Source organism: Ranitomeya imitator, unplaced genomic scaffold (assembly GCF_032444005.1).
Source record: "Ranitomeya imitator isolate aRanImi1 unplaced genomic scaffold, aRanImi1.pri SCAFFOLD_349, whole genome shotgun sequence".
Classification (NCBI taxonomy): domain Eukaryota; kingdom Metazoa; phylum Chordata; class Amphibia; order Anura; family Dendrobatidae; genus Ranitomeya; species Ranitomeya imitator.
The window spans coordinates 605,665-619,357 of record NW_027194489.1 but is presented as its reverse complement, the minus strand read 5'-3'; positions in this window follow the sequence as shown (position 1 = coordinate 619,357).

Here is a 13,693-nt window from a genome sequence, read left to right as displayed (position 1 = left end):
AAAGCACTATGATGAAAAGTGTGATATGTTTTCAGGTATCTCCTATACTAATAGAGCCACATGCTCACCGGTTTGCCACATGATGTAGGCCTATGGACTGAACAAGAAACCACCAAAAATTTTAACCAGTCATCGTTCTCACAACACTGAGGACCAGTCATTCGAAATGACTTCTCCATGCATTTTATGCATTGGTAAAAGCACTGATGAAAAGTGTGATATGTTTTCAGGTATCTCCTATACTAATAGAGCCACATGCTCACCGGTTTGCCACATGATGTAGGCCTATGGACTGAACAAGAAACCACCAAAAATTTTAACCAGTCATCGTTCTCACAACACTGAGGACCAGTCATTCGAAATGACTTCTCCATGCATTTTATGCATTGGTAAAAGCACTATGATGAAAAGTGTGATATGTTTTCAGGTATCTCCTATACTAATAGAGCCACATGCTCACCGGTTTGCCACATGATGTAGGCCTATGGACTGAACAAGAAACCACCAAAAATTTTAACCAGTCATCGTTCTCACAACACTGAGGACCAGTCATTCGAAATGACTTCTCCAGGCATTTTATGCATTGGTAAAAGCACTATGATGAAAAGTGTGATATGTTTTCAGGTATCTCCTATACTAATAGAGCCACATGCTCACCGGTTTGCCACATGATGTAGGCCTATGGACTGAACAAGAAACCACCAAAAATTTTAACCAGTCATCGTTCTCACAACACTGAGGACCAGTCATTCGAAATGACTTCTCCAGGCATTTTATGCATTGGTAAAAGCACTATGATGAAAAGTGTGATATGTTTTCAGGTATCTCCTATACTAATAGAGCCACATGCTCACCGGTTTCCCACATGATGTAGGCCTATGGACTGAACAAGAAACCACCAAAAATTTTAACCAGTCATCGTTCTCACAACACTGAGGACCAGTCATTCGAAATGACTTCTCCATGCATTTTATGCATTGGTAAAAGCACTATGATGAAAAGTGTGATATGTTTTCAGGTATCTCCTATACTAATAGAGCCACATGCTCACCGGTTTGCCACATGATGTAGGCCTATGGACTGAACAAGAAACCACCAAAAATTTTAACCAGTCATCGTTGTCACAACACTGAGGACCAGTCATTCGAAATGACTTCTCCATGCATTTTATGCATTGGTAAAAGCACTATGATGAAAAGTGTGATATGTTTTCAGGTATCTCCTATACTAATAGAGCCACATGCTCACCGGTTTGCCACATGATGTAGGCCTATGGACTGAACAAGAAACCACCAAAAATTTTAACCAGTCATCGTTCTCACAACACTGAGGACCAGTCATTCGAAATGACTTCTCCATGCATTTTATGCATTGGTAAAAGCACTATGATGAAAAGTGTGATATGTTTTCAGGTATCTCCTATACTAATAGAGCCACATGCTCACCGGTTTGCCACATGATGTAGGCCTATGGACTGAACAAGAAACCACCAAAAATTCTAACCAGTCATCGTTCTCACAACACTGAGGACCAGTCATTCGAAATGACTTCTCCATGCATTTTATGCATTGGTAAAAGCACTATGATGAAAAGTGTGATATGTTTTCAGGTATCTCCTATACTAATAGAGCCACATGCTCACCGGTTTGCCACATGATGTAGGTCTATGGACTGAACAAGAAACCACCAAAAATTTTAACCAGTCATCGTTCTCACAACACTGAGGACCAGTCATTCGAAATGACTTCTCCATGCATTTTATGCATTGGTAAAAGCACTATGATGAAAAGTGTGATATGTTTTCAGGTATCTCCTATACTAATAGAGCCACATGCTCACCGGTTTGCCACATGATGTAGGCCTATGGACTGAACAAGAAACCACCAAAAATTTTAACCAGTCATCGTTCTCACAACACTGAGGACCAGTCATTCGAAATGACTTCTCCATGCATTTTATGCATTGGTAAAAGCACTATGATGAAAAGTGTGATATGTTTTCAGGTATCTCCTATACTAATAGAGCCACATGCTCACCGGTTTGCCACATGATGTAGGCCTATGGACTGAACAAGAAACCACCAAAAATTTTAACCAGCCATCGTTCTCACAACACTGAGGACCAGTCATTCGAAATGACTTCTCCATGCATTTTATGCATTGGTAAAAGCACTATGATGAAAAGTGTGATATGTTTTCAGGTATCTCCTATACTAATAGAGCCACATGCTCACCGGTTTGCCACATGATGTAGGCTAATGGACTGAACAAGAAACCACCAAAAATTTTAACCAGTCATCGTTCTCACAACACTGAGGACCAGTCATTCGAAATGACTTCTCCATGCATTTTATGCATTGGTAAAAGCACTATGATGAAAAGTGTGATATGTTTTCAGGTATCTCCTATACTAATAGAGCCACATGCTCACCGGTTTGCCACATGATGTAAACCTATGGACTGAACAAGAAACCACCAAAAATTTTAACCAGTCATCGTTCTCACAACACTGAGGACCAGTCATTCGAAATGACTTCTCCATGCATTTTATGCATTGGTAAAAGCACTATGATGAAAAGTGTGATATGTTTTCAGTTATCTCCTATACTAATAGAGCCACATGCTCACCGGTTTGCCACATGATGTAGGCCTATGGACTGAACAAGAAACCACCAAAAATTTTAACCAGTCATCGTTCTCACAACACTGAGGACCAGTCATTCGAAATGACTTCTCCATGCATTTTATGCATTGGTAAAAGCACTGATGAAAAGTGTGATATGTTTTCAGGTATCTCCTATACTAATAGAGCCACATGCTCACCGGTTTGCCACATGATGTAGGCCTATGGACTGAACAAGAAACCACCAAAAATTTTAACCAGTCATCGTTCTCACAACACTGAGGACCAGTCATTCGAAATGACTTCTCCATGCATTTTATGCATTGGTAAAAGCACTATGATGAAAAGTGTGATATGTTTTCAGGTATCTCCTATACTAATAGAGCCACATGCTCACCGGTTTGCCACATGATGTAGGCCTATGGACTGAACAAGAAACCACCAAAAATTTTAACCAGTCATCGTTCTCACAACACTGAGGACCAGTCATTCGAAATGACTTCTCCAGGCATTTTATGCATTGGTAAAAGCACTATGATGAAAAGTGTGATATGTTTTCAGGTATCTCCTATACTAATAGAGCCACATGCTCACCGGTTTCCCACATGATGTAGGCCTATGGACTGAACAAGAAACCACCAAAAATTTTAACCAGTCATCGTTCTCACAACACTGAGGACCAGTCATTCGAAATGACTTCTCCATGCATTTTATGCATTGGTAAAAGCACTATGATGAAAAGTGTGATATGTTTTCAGGTATCTCCTATACTAATAGAGCCACATGCTCACCGGTTTGCCACATGATGTAGGCCTATGGACTGAACAAGAAACCACCAAAAATTTTAACCAGTCATCGTTCTCACAACACTGAGGACCAGTCATTCGAAATGACTTCTCCATGCATTTTATGCATTGGTAAAAGCACTATGATGAAAAGTGTGATATGTTTTCAGGTATCTCCTATACTAATAGAGCCACATGCTCACCGGTTTGCCACATGATGTAGGCCTATGGACTGAACAAGAAACCACCAAAAATTTTAACCAGTCATCGTTCTCACAACACTGAGGACCAGTCATTCGAAATGACTTCTCCATGCATTTTATGCATTGGTAAAAGCACTGATGAAAAGTGTGATATGTTTTCAGGTATCTCCTATACTAATAGAGCCACATGCTCACAGGTTTGCCACATGATGTAGGCCTATGGACTGAACAAGAAACCACCAAAAATTTTAACCAGTCATCGTTCTCACAACACTGAGGACCAGTCATTCGAAATGACTTCTCCATGCATTTTATGCATTGGTAAAAGCACTATGATGAAAAGTGTGATATGTTTTCAGGTATCTCCTATACTAATAGAGCCACATGCTCACCGGTTTGCCACATGATGTAGGCCTATGGACTGAACAAGAAACCACCAAAAATTTTAACCAGTCATCGTTCTCACAACACTGAGGACCAGTCATTCGAAATGACTTCTCCAGGCATTTTATGCATTGGTAAAAGCACTATGATGAAAAGTGTGATATGTTTTCAGGTATCTCCTATACTAATAGAGCCACATGCTCACCGGTTTCCCACATGATGTAGGCCTATGGACTGAACAAGAAACCACCAAAAATTTTAACCAGTCATCGTTCTCACAACACTGAGGACCAGTCATCCGAAATGACTTCTCCATGCATTTTATGCATTGGTAAAAGCACTATGATGAAAAGTGTGATATGTTTTCAGGTATCTCCTATACTAATAGAGCCACATGCTCACCGGTTTGCCACATGATGTAGGCCTATGGACTGAACAAGAAACCACCAAAAATTTTAACCAGTCATCGTTCTCACAACACTGAGGACCAGTCATTCGAAATGACTTCTCCATGCATTTTATGCATTGGTAAAAGCACTATGATGAAAAGTGTGATATGTTTTCAGGTATCTCCTATACTAATAGAGCCACATGCTCACCGGTTTGCCACATGATGTAGGCCTATGGACTGAACAAGAAACCACCAAAAATTTTAACCAGTCATCGTTCTCACAACACTGAGGACCAGTCATTCGAAATGACTTCTCCAGGCATTTTATGCATTGGTAAAAGCACTATGATGAAAAGTGTGATATGTTTTCAGGTATCTCCTATACTAATAGAGCCACATGCTCACCGGTTTCCCACATGATGTAGGCCTATGGACTGAACAAGAAACCACCAAAAATTTTAACCAGTCATCGTTCTCACAACACTGAGGACCAGTCATTCGAAATGACTTCTCCATGCATTTTATGCATTGGTAAAAGCACTATGATGAAAAGTGTGATATGTTTTCAGGTATCTCCTATACTAATAGAGCCACATGCTCACCGGTTTGCCACATGATGTAGGCCTATGGACTGAACAAGAAACCACCAAAAATTTTAACCAGTCATCGTTCTCACAACACTGAGGACCAGTCATTCGAAATGACTTCTCCATGCATTTTATGCATTGGTAAAAGCACTATGATGAAAAGTGTGATATGTTTTCAGGTATCTCCTATACTTATAGAGCCACATGCTCACCGGTTTGCCACATGATGTAGGCCTATGGACTGAACAAGAAACCACCAAAAATTTTAACCAGTCATCGTTCTCACAACACTGAGGACCAGTCATTCGAAATGACTTCTCCATGCATTTTATGCATTGGTAAAAGCACTATGATGAAAAGTGTGATATGTTTTCAGGTATCTCCTATACTAATAGAGCCACATGCTCACCGGTTTGCCACATGATGTAGGCTAATGGACTGAACAAAAAACCACCAAAAATTTTAACCAGTCATCGTTCTCACAACACTGAGGACCAGTCATTCGAAATGACTTCTCCATGCATTTTATGCATTGGTAAAAGCACTATGATGAAAAGTGTGATATGTTTTCAGGTATCTCCTATACTAATAGAGCCACATGCTCACCGGTTTGCCACATGATGTAGGCCTATGGACTGAACAAGAAACCACCAAAAATTTTAACCAGCCATCGTTCCCACAACACTGAGGACCAGTCATTCGAAATGACTTCTCCATGCATTTTATACATTGGTAAAAGCACTATGATGAAAAGTGTGATATGTTTTCAGGTATCTCCTATACTAATAGAGCCACATGCTCACCGGTTTGCCACATGATGTAGGCTAATGGACTGAACAAGAAACCACCAAAAATTTTAACCAGTCATCGTTCTCACAACACTGAGGACCAGTCATTCGAAATGACTTCTCCATGCATTTTATGCATTGGTAAAAGCACTATGATGAAAAGTGTGATATGTTTTCAGGTATCTCCTATACTAATAGAGCCACATGCTCACCGGTTTGCCACATGATGTAGGCCTATGGACTGAACAAGAAACCACCAATAATTTTAACCAGTCATCGTTCTCACAACACTGAGGACCAGTCATTCGAAATGACTTCTCCAGGCATTTTATGCATTGGTAAAAGCACTATGATGAAAAGTGTGATATGTTTTCAGGTATCTCCTATACTAATAGAGCCACATGCTCACCGGTTTCCCACATGATGTAGGCCTATGGACTGAACAAGAAACCACCAAAAATTTTAACCAGTCATCGTTCTCACAACACTGAGGACCAGTCATTCGAAATGACTTCTCCATGCATTTTATGCATTGGTAAAAGCACTATGATGAAAAGTGTGATATGTTTTCAGGTATCTCCTATACTAATAGAGCCACATGCTCACCGGTTTGCCACATGATGTAGGCCTATGGACTGAACAAGAAACCACCAAAAATTTTAACCAGTCATCGTTCTCACAACACTGAGGACCAGTCATTCGAAATGACTTCTCCATGCATTTTATGCATTGGTAAAAGCACTATGATGAAAAGTGTGATATGTTTTCAGGTATCTCCTATACTAATAGAGCCACATGCTCACCGGTTTGCCACATGATGTAGGCCTATGGACTGAACAAGAAACCACCAAAAATTTTAACCAGTCATCGTTCTCACAACACTGAGGACCAGTCATTCGAAATGACTTCTCCAGGCATTTTATGCATTGGTAAAAGCACTATGATGAAAAGTGTGATATGTTTTCAGGTATCTCCTATACTAATAGAGCCACATGCTCACCGGTTTGCCACATGATGTAGGCCTATGGACTGAACAAGAAACCACCAAAAATTTTAACCAGTCATCGTTCTCACAACACTGAGGACCAGTCATTCGAAATGACTTCTCCAGGCATTTTATGCATTGGTAAAAGCACTATGATGAAAAGTGTGATATGTTTTCAGGTATCTCCTATACTAATAGAGCCACATGCTCACCGGTTTCCCACATGATGTAGGCCTATGGACTGAACAAGAAACCACCAAAAATTTTAACCAGTCATCGTTCTCACAACACTGAGGACCAGTCATTCGAAATGACTTCTCCATGCATTTTATGCATTGGTAAAAGCACTATGATGAAAAGTGTGATATGTTTTCAGGTATCTCCTATACTAATAGAGCCACATGCTCACCGGTTTGCCACATGATGTAGGCCTATGGACTGAACAAGAAACCACCAAAAATTTTAACCAGTCATCGTTCTCACAACACTGAGGACCAGTCATTCGAAATGACTTCTCCATGCATTTTATGCATTGGTAAAAGCACTATGATGAAAAGTGTGATATGTTTTCAGGTATCTCCTATACTAATAGAGCCACATGCTCACCGGTTTCCCACATGATGTAGGCCTATGGACTGAACAAGAAACCACCAAAAATTTTAACCAGTCATCGTTCTCACAACACTGAGGACCAGTCATTCGAAATGACTTCTCCATGCATTTTATGCATTGGTAAAAGCACTATGATGAAAAGTGTGATATGTTTTCAGGTATCTCCTATACTAATAGAGCCACATGCTCACCGGTTTGCCACATGATGTAGGCCTATGGACTGAACAAGAAACCACCAAAAATTTTAACCAGTCATCGTTCTCACAACACTGAGGACCAGTCATTCGAAATGACTTCTCCATGCATTTTATGCATTGGTAAAAGCACTATGATGAAAAGTGTGATATGTTTTCAGGTATCTCCTATACTAATAGAGCCACATGCTCACCGGTTTGCCACATGATGTAGGCCTATGGACTGAACAAGAAACCACCAAAAATTTTAACCAGTCATCGTTCTCACAACACTGAGGACCAGTCATTCGAAATGACTTCTCCATGCATTTTATGCATTGGTAAAAGCACTGATGAAAAGTGTGATATGTTTTCAGGTATCTCCTATACTAATAGAGCCACATGCTCACCGGTTTGCCACATGATGTAGGCCTATGGACTGAACAAGAAACCACCAAAAATTTTAACCAGTCATCGTTCTCACAACACTGAGGACCAGTCATTCGAAATGACTTCTCCATGCATTTTATGCATTGGTAAAAGCACTATGATGAAAAGTGTGATATGTTTTCAGGTATCTCCTATACTAATAGAGCCACATGCTCACCGGTTTGCCACATGATGTAGGCCTATGGACTGAACAAGAAACCACCAAAAATTTTAACCAGTCATCGTTCTCACAACACTGAGGACCAGTCATTCGAAATGACTTCTCCAGGCATTTTATGCATTGGTAAAAGCACTATGATGAAAAGTGTGATATGTTTTCAGGTATCTCCTATACTAATAGAGCCACATGCTCACCGGTTTCCCACATGATGTAGGCCTATGGACTGAACAAGAAACCACCAAAAATTTTAACCAGTCATCGTTCTCACAACACTGAGGACCAGTCATCCGAAATGACTTCTCCATGCATTTTATGCATTGGTAAAAGCACTATGATGAAAAGTGTGATATGTTTTCAGGTATCTCCTATACTAATAGAGCCACATGCTCACCGGTTTGCCACATGATGTAGGCCTATGGACTGAACAAGAAACCACCAAAAATTTTAACCAGTCATCGTTCTCACAACACTGAGGACCAATCATTCGAAATGACTTCTCCATGCATTTTATGCATTGGTAAAAGCACTATGATGAAAAGTGTGATATGTTTTCAGGTATCTCCTATACTAATAGAGCCACATGCTCACCGGTTTGCCACATGATGTAGGCCTATGGACTGAACAAGAAACCACCAAAAATTTTAACCAGTCATCGTTCTCACAACACTGAGGACCAGTCATTCGAAATGACTTCTCCAGGCATTTTATGCATTGGTAAAAGCACTATGATGAAAAGTGTGATATGTTTTCAGGTATCTCCTATACTAATAGAGCCACATGCTCACCGGTTTCCCACATGATGTAGGCCTATGGACTGAACAAGAAACCACCAAAAATTTTAACCAGTCATCGTTCTCACAACACTGAGGACCAGTCATTCGAAATGACTTCTCCATGCATTTTATGCATTGGTAAAAGCACTATGATGAAAAGTGTGATATGTTTTCAGGTATCTCCTATACTAATAGAGCCACATGCTCACCGGTTTGCCACATGATGTAGGCCTATGGACTGAACAAGAAACCACCAAAAATTTTAACCAGTCATCGTTCTCACAACACTGAGGACCAGTCATTCGAAATGACTTCTCCATGCATTTTATGCATTGGTAAAAGCACTATGATGAAAAGTGTGATATGTTTTCAGGTATCTCCTATACTTATAGAGCCACATGCTCACCGGTTTGCCACATGATGTAGGCCTATGGACTGAACAAGAAACCACCAAAAATCTTAACCAGTCATCGTTCTCACAACACTGAGGACCAGTCATTCGAAATGACTTCTCCATGCATTTTATGCATTGGTAAAAGCACTATGATGAAAAGTGTGATATGTTTTCAGGTATCTCCTATACTAATAGAGCCACATGCTCACCGGTTTGCCACATGATGTAGGCTAATGGACTGAACAAGAAACCACCAAAAATTTTAACCAGTCATCGTTCTCACAACACTGAGGACCAGTCATTCGAAATGACTTCTCCATGCATTTTATGCATTGGTAAAATCACTATGATGAAAAGTGTGATATGTTTTCAGGTATCTCCTATACTAATAGAGCCACATGCTCACCGGTTTGCCACATGATGTAGGCCTATGGACTGAACAAGAAACCACCAAAAATTTTAACCAGCCATCGTTCCCACAACACTGAGGACCAGTCATTCGAAATGACTTCTCCATGCATTTTATACATTGGTAAAAGCACTATGATGAAAAGTGTGATATGTTTTCAGGTATCTCCTATACTAATAGAGCCACATGCTCACCGGTTTGCCACATGATGTAGGCTAATGGACTGAACAAGAAACCACCAAAAATTTTAACCAGTCATCGTTCTCACAACACTGAGGACCAGTCATTCGAAATGACTTCTCCATGCATTTTATGCATTGGTAAAAGCACTATGATGAAAAGTGTGATATGTTTTCAGGTATCTCCTATACTAATAGAGCCACATGCTCACCGGTTTGCCACATGATGTAGGCCTATGGACTGAACAAGAAACCACCAAAAATTTTAACCAGTCATCGTTCTCACAACACTGAGGACCAGTCATTCGAAATGACTACTCCATGCATTTTATGCATTTGTAAAAGCACTATGATGAAAAGTGTGATATGTTTTCAGGTATCTCCTATACTAATAGAGCCACATGCTCACCGGTTTGCCACATGATGTAGGCCTATGGACTGAACAAGAAACCACCAAAAATTTTAACCAGTCATCGTTCTCACAACACTGAGGACCAGTCATTCGAAATGACTTCTCCATGCATTTTATGCATTGGTAAAAGCACTATGATGAAAAGTGTGATATGTTTTCAGGTATCTCCTATACTAATAGAGCCACATGCTCACCGGTTTGCCACATGATGTAGGCCTATGGACTGAACAAGAAACCACCAAAAATTTTAACCAGTCATCGTTCTCACAACACTGAGGACCAGTCATTCGAAATGACTACTCCATGCATTTTATGCATTTGTAAAAGCACTATGATGAAAAGTGTGATATGTTTTCAGGTATCTCCTATACTAATAGAGCCACATGCTCACCGGTTTGCCACATGATGTAGGCCTATGGACTGAACAAGAAACCACCAAAAATTTTAACCAGTCATCGTTCTCACAACACTGAGGACCAGTCATTCGAAATGACTTCTCCATGCATTTTATGCATTGGTAATAGCACTGATGAAAAGTGTGATATGTTTTCAGGTATCTCCTATACTAATAGAGCCACATGCTCACCGGTTTGCCACATGATGTAGGCCTATGGACTGAACAAGAAACCACCAAAAATTTTAACCAGTCATCGTTCTCACAACACTGAGGACCAGTCATTCGAAATGACTTCTCCATGCATTTTATGCATTGGTAAAAGCACTATGATGAAAAGTGTGATATGTTTTCAGGTATCTCCTATACTAATAGAGCCACATGCTCACCGGTTTGCCACATGATGTAGGCCTATGGACTGAACAAGAAACCACCAAAAATTTTAACCAGTCATCGTTCTCACAACACTGAGGACCAGTCATTCGAAATGACTTCTCCAAGCATTTTATGCATTGGTAAAAGCACTGTGATGAAAAGTGTGATATGTTTTCAGGTATCTCCTATACTAATAGAGCCACATGCTCACCGGTTTGCCACATGATGTAGGCCTATGGACTGAACAAGAAACCACCAAAAATTTTAACCAGTCATCGTTCTCACAACACTGAGGACCAGTCATTCGAAATGACTTCTCCAGGCATTTTATGCATTGGTAAAAGCACTATGATGAAAAGTGTGATATGTTTTCAGGTATCTCCTATACTAATAGAGCCACATGCTCACCGGTTTCCCACATGATGTAGGCCTATGGACTGAACAAGAAACCACCAAAAATTTTAACCAGTCATCGTTCTCACAACACTGAGGACCAGTCATTCGAAATGACTTCTCCATGCATTTTATGCATTGGTAAAAGCACTATGATGAAAAGTGTGATATGTTTTCAGGTATCTCCTATACTAATAGAGCCACATGCTCACCGGTTTGCCACATGATGTAGGCCTATGGACTGAACAAGAAACCACCAAAAATTTTAACCAGTCATCGTTCTCACAACACTGAGGACCAGTCATTCGAAATGACTTCTCCATGCATTTTATGCATTGGTAAAAGCACTATGATGAAAAGTGTGATATGTTTTCAGGTATCTCCTATACTAATAGAGCCACATGCTCACCGGTTTGCCACATGATGTAGGCCTATGGACTGAACAAGAAACCACCAAAAATTTTAACCAGTCATCGTTCTCACAACACTGAGGACCAGTCATTCGAAATGACTTCTCCATGCATTTTATGCATTGGTAAAAGCACTATGATGAAAAGTGTGATATGTTTTCAGGTATCTCCTATACTAATAGAGCCACATGCTCACCGGTTTGCCACATGATGTAGGCCTATGGACTGAACAAGAAACCACCAAAAATTCTAACCAGTCATCGTTCTCACAACACTGAGGACCAGTCATTCGAAATGACTTCTCCATGCATTTTATGCATTGGTAAAAGCACTATGATGAAAAGTGTGATATGTTTTCAGGTATCTCCTATACTAATAGAGCCACATGCTCACCGGTTTGCCACATGATGTAGGCCTATGGACTGAACAAGAAACCACCAAAAATTTTAACCAGTCATCGTTCTCACAACACTGAGGACCAGTCATTCGAAATGACTTCTCCATGCATTTTATGCATTGGTAAAAGCACTATGATGAAAAGTGTGATATGTTTTCAGGTATCTCCTATACTAATAGAGCCACATGCTCACCGGTTTGCCACATGATGTAGGCCTATGGACTGAACAAGAAACCACCAAAAATTTTAACCAGTCATCGTTCTCACAACACTGAGGACCAGTCATTCGAAATGACTTCTCCATGCATTTTATGCATTGGTAAAAGCACTGATGAAAAGTGTGATATGTTTTCAGGTATCTCCTATACTAATAGAGCCACATGCTCACCGGTTTGCCACATGATGTAGGCCTATGGACTGAACAAGAAACCACCAAAAATTTTAACCAGTCATCGTTCTCACAACACTGAGGACCAGTCATTCGAAATGACTTCTCCAGGCATTTTATGCATTGGTAAAAGCACTATGATGAAAAGTGTGATATGTTTTCAGGTATCTCCTATACTAATAGAGCCACATGCTCACCGGTTTCCCACATGATGTAGGCCTATGGACTGAACAAGAAACCACCAAAAATTTTAACCAGTCATCGTTCTCACAACACTGAGGACCAGTCATTCGAAATGACTTCTCCATGCATTTTATGCATTGGTAAAAGCACTATGATGAAAAGTGTGATATGTTTTCAGGTATCTCCTATACTAATAGAGCCACATGCTCACCGGTTTGCCACATGATGTAGGCCTATGGACTGAACAAGAAACCACCAAAAATTTTAACCAGTCATCGTTCTCACAACACTGAGGACCAGTCATTCGAAATGACTTCTCCATGCATTTTATGCATTGGTAAAAGCACTATGATGAAAAGTGTGATATGTTTTCAGGTATCTCCTATACTAATAGAGCCACATGCTCACCGGTTTGCCACATGATGTAGGCCTATGGACTGAACAAGAAACCACCAAAAATTTTAACCAGTCATCGTTCTCACAACACTGAGGACCTGTCATTCGAAATGACTTCTCCATGCATTTTATGCATTGGTAAAAGCACTATGATGAAAAGTGTGATATGTTTTCAGGTATCTCCTATACTAATAGAGCCACATGCTCACCGGTTTGCCACATGATGTAGGCCTATGGACTGAACAAGAAACCACCAAAAATTCTAACCAGTCATCGTTCTCACAACACTGAGGACCAGTCATTCGAAATGACTTCTCCATGCATTTTATGCATTGGTAAAAGCACTATGATGAAAAGTGTGATATGTTTTCAGGTATCTCCTATACTAATAGAGCCACATGCTCACCGGTTTGCCACATGATGTCGGCCTATGGACTGAACAAGAAACCA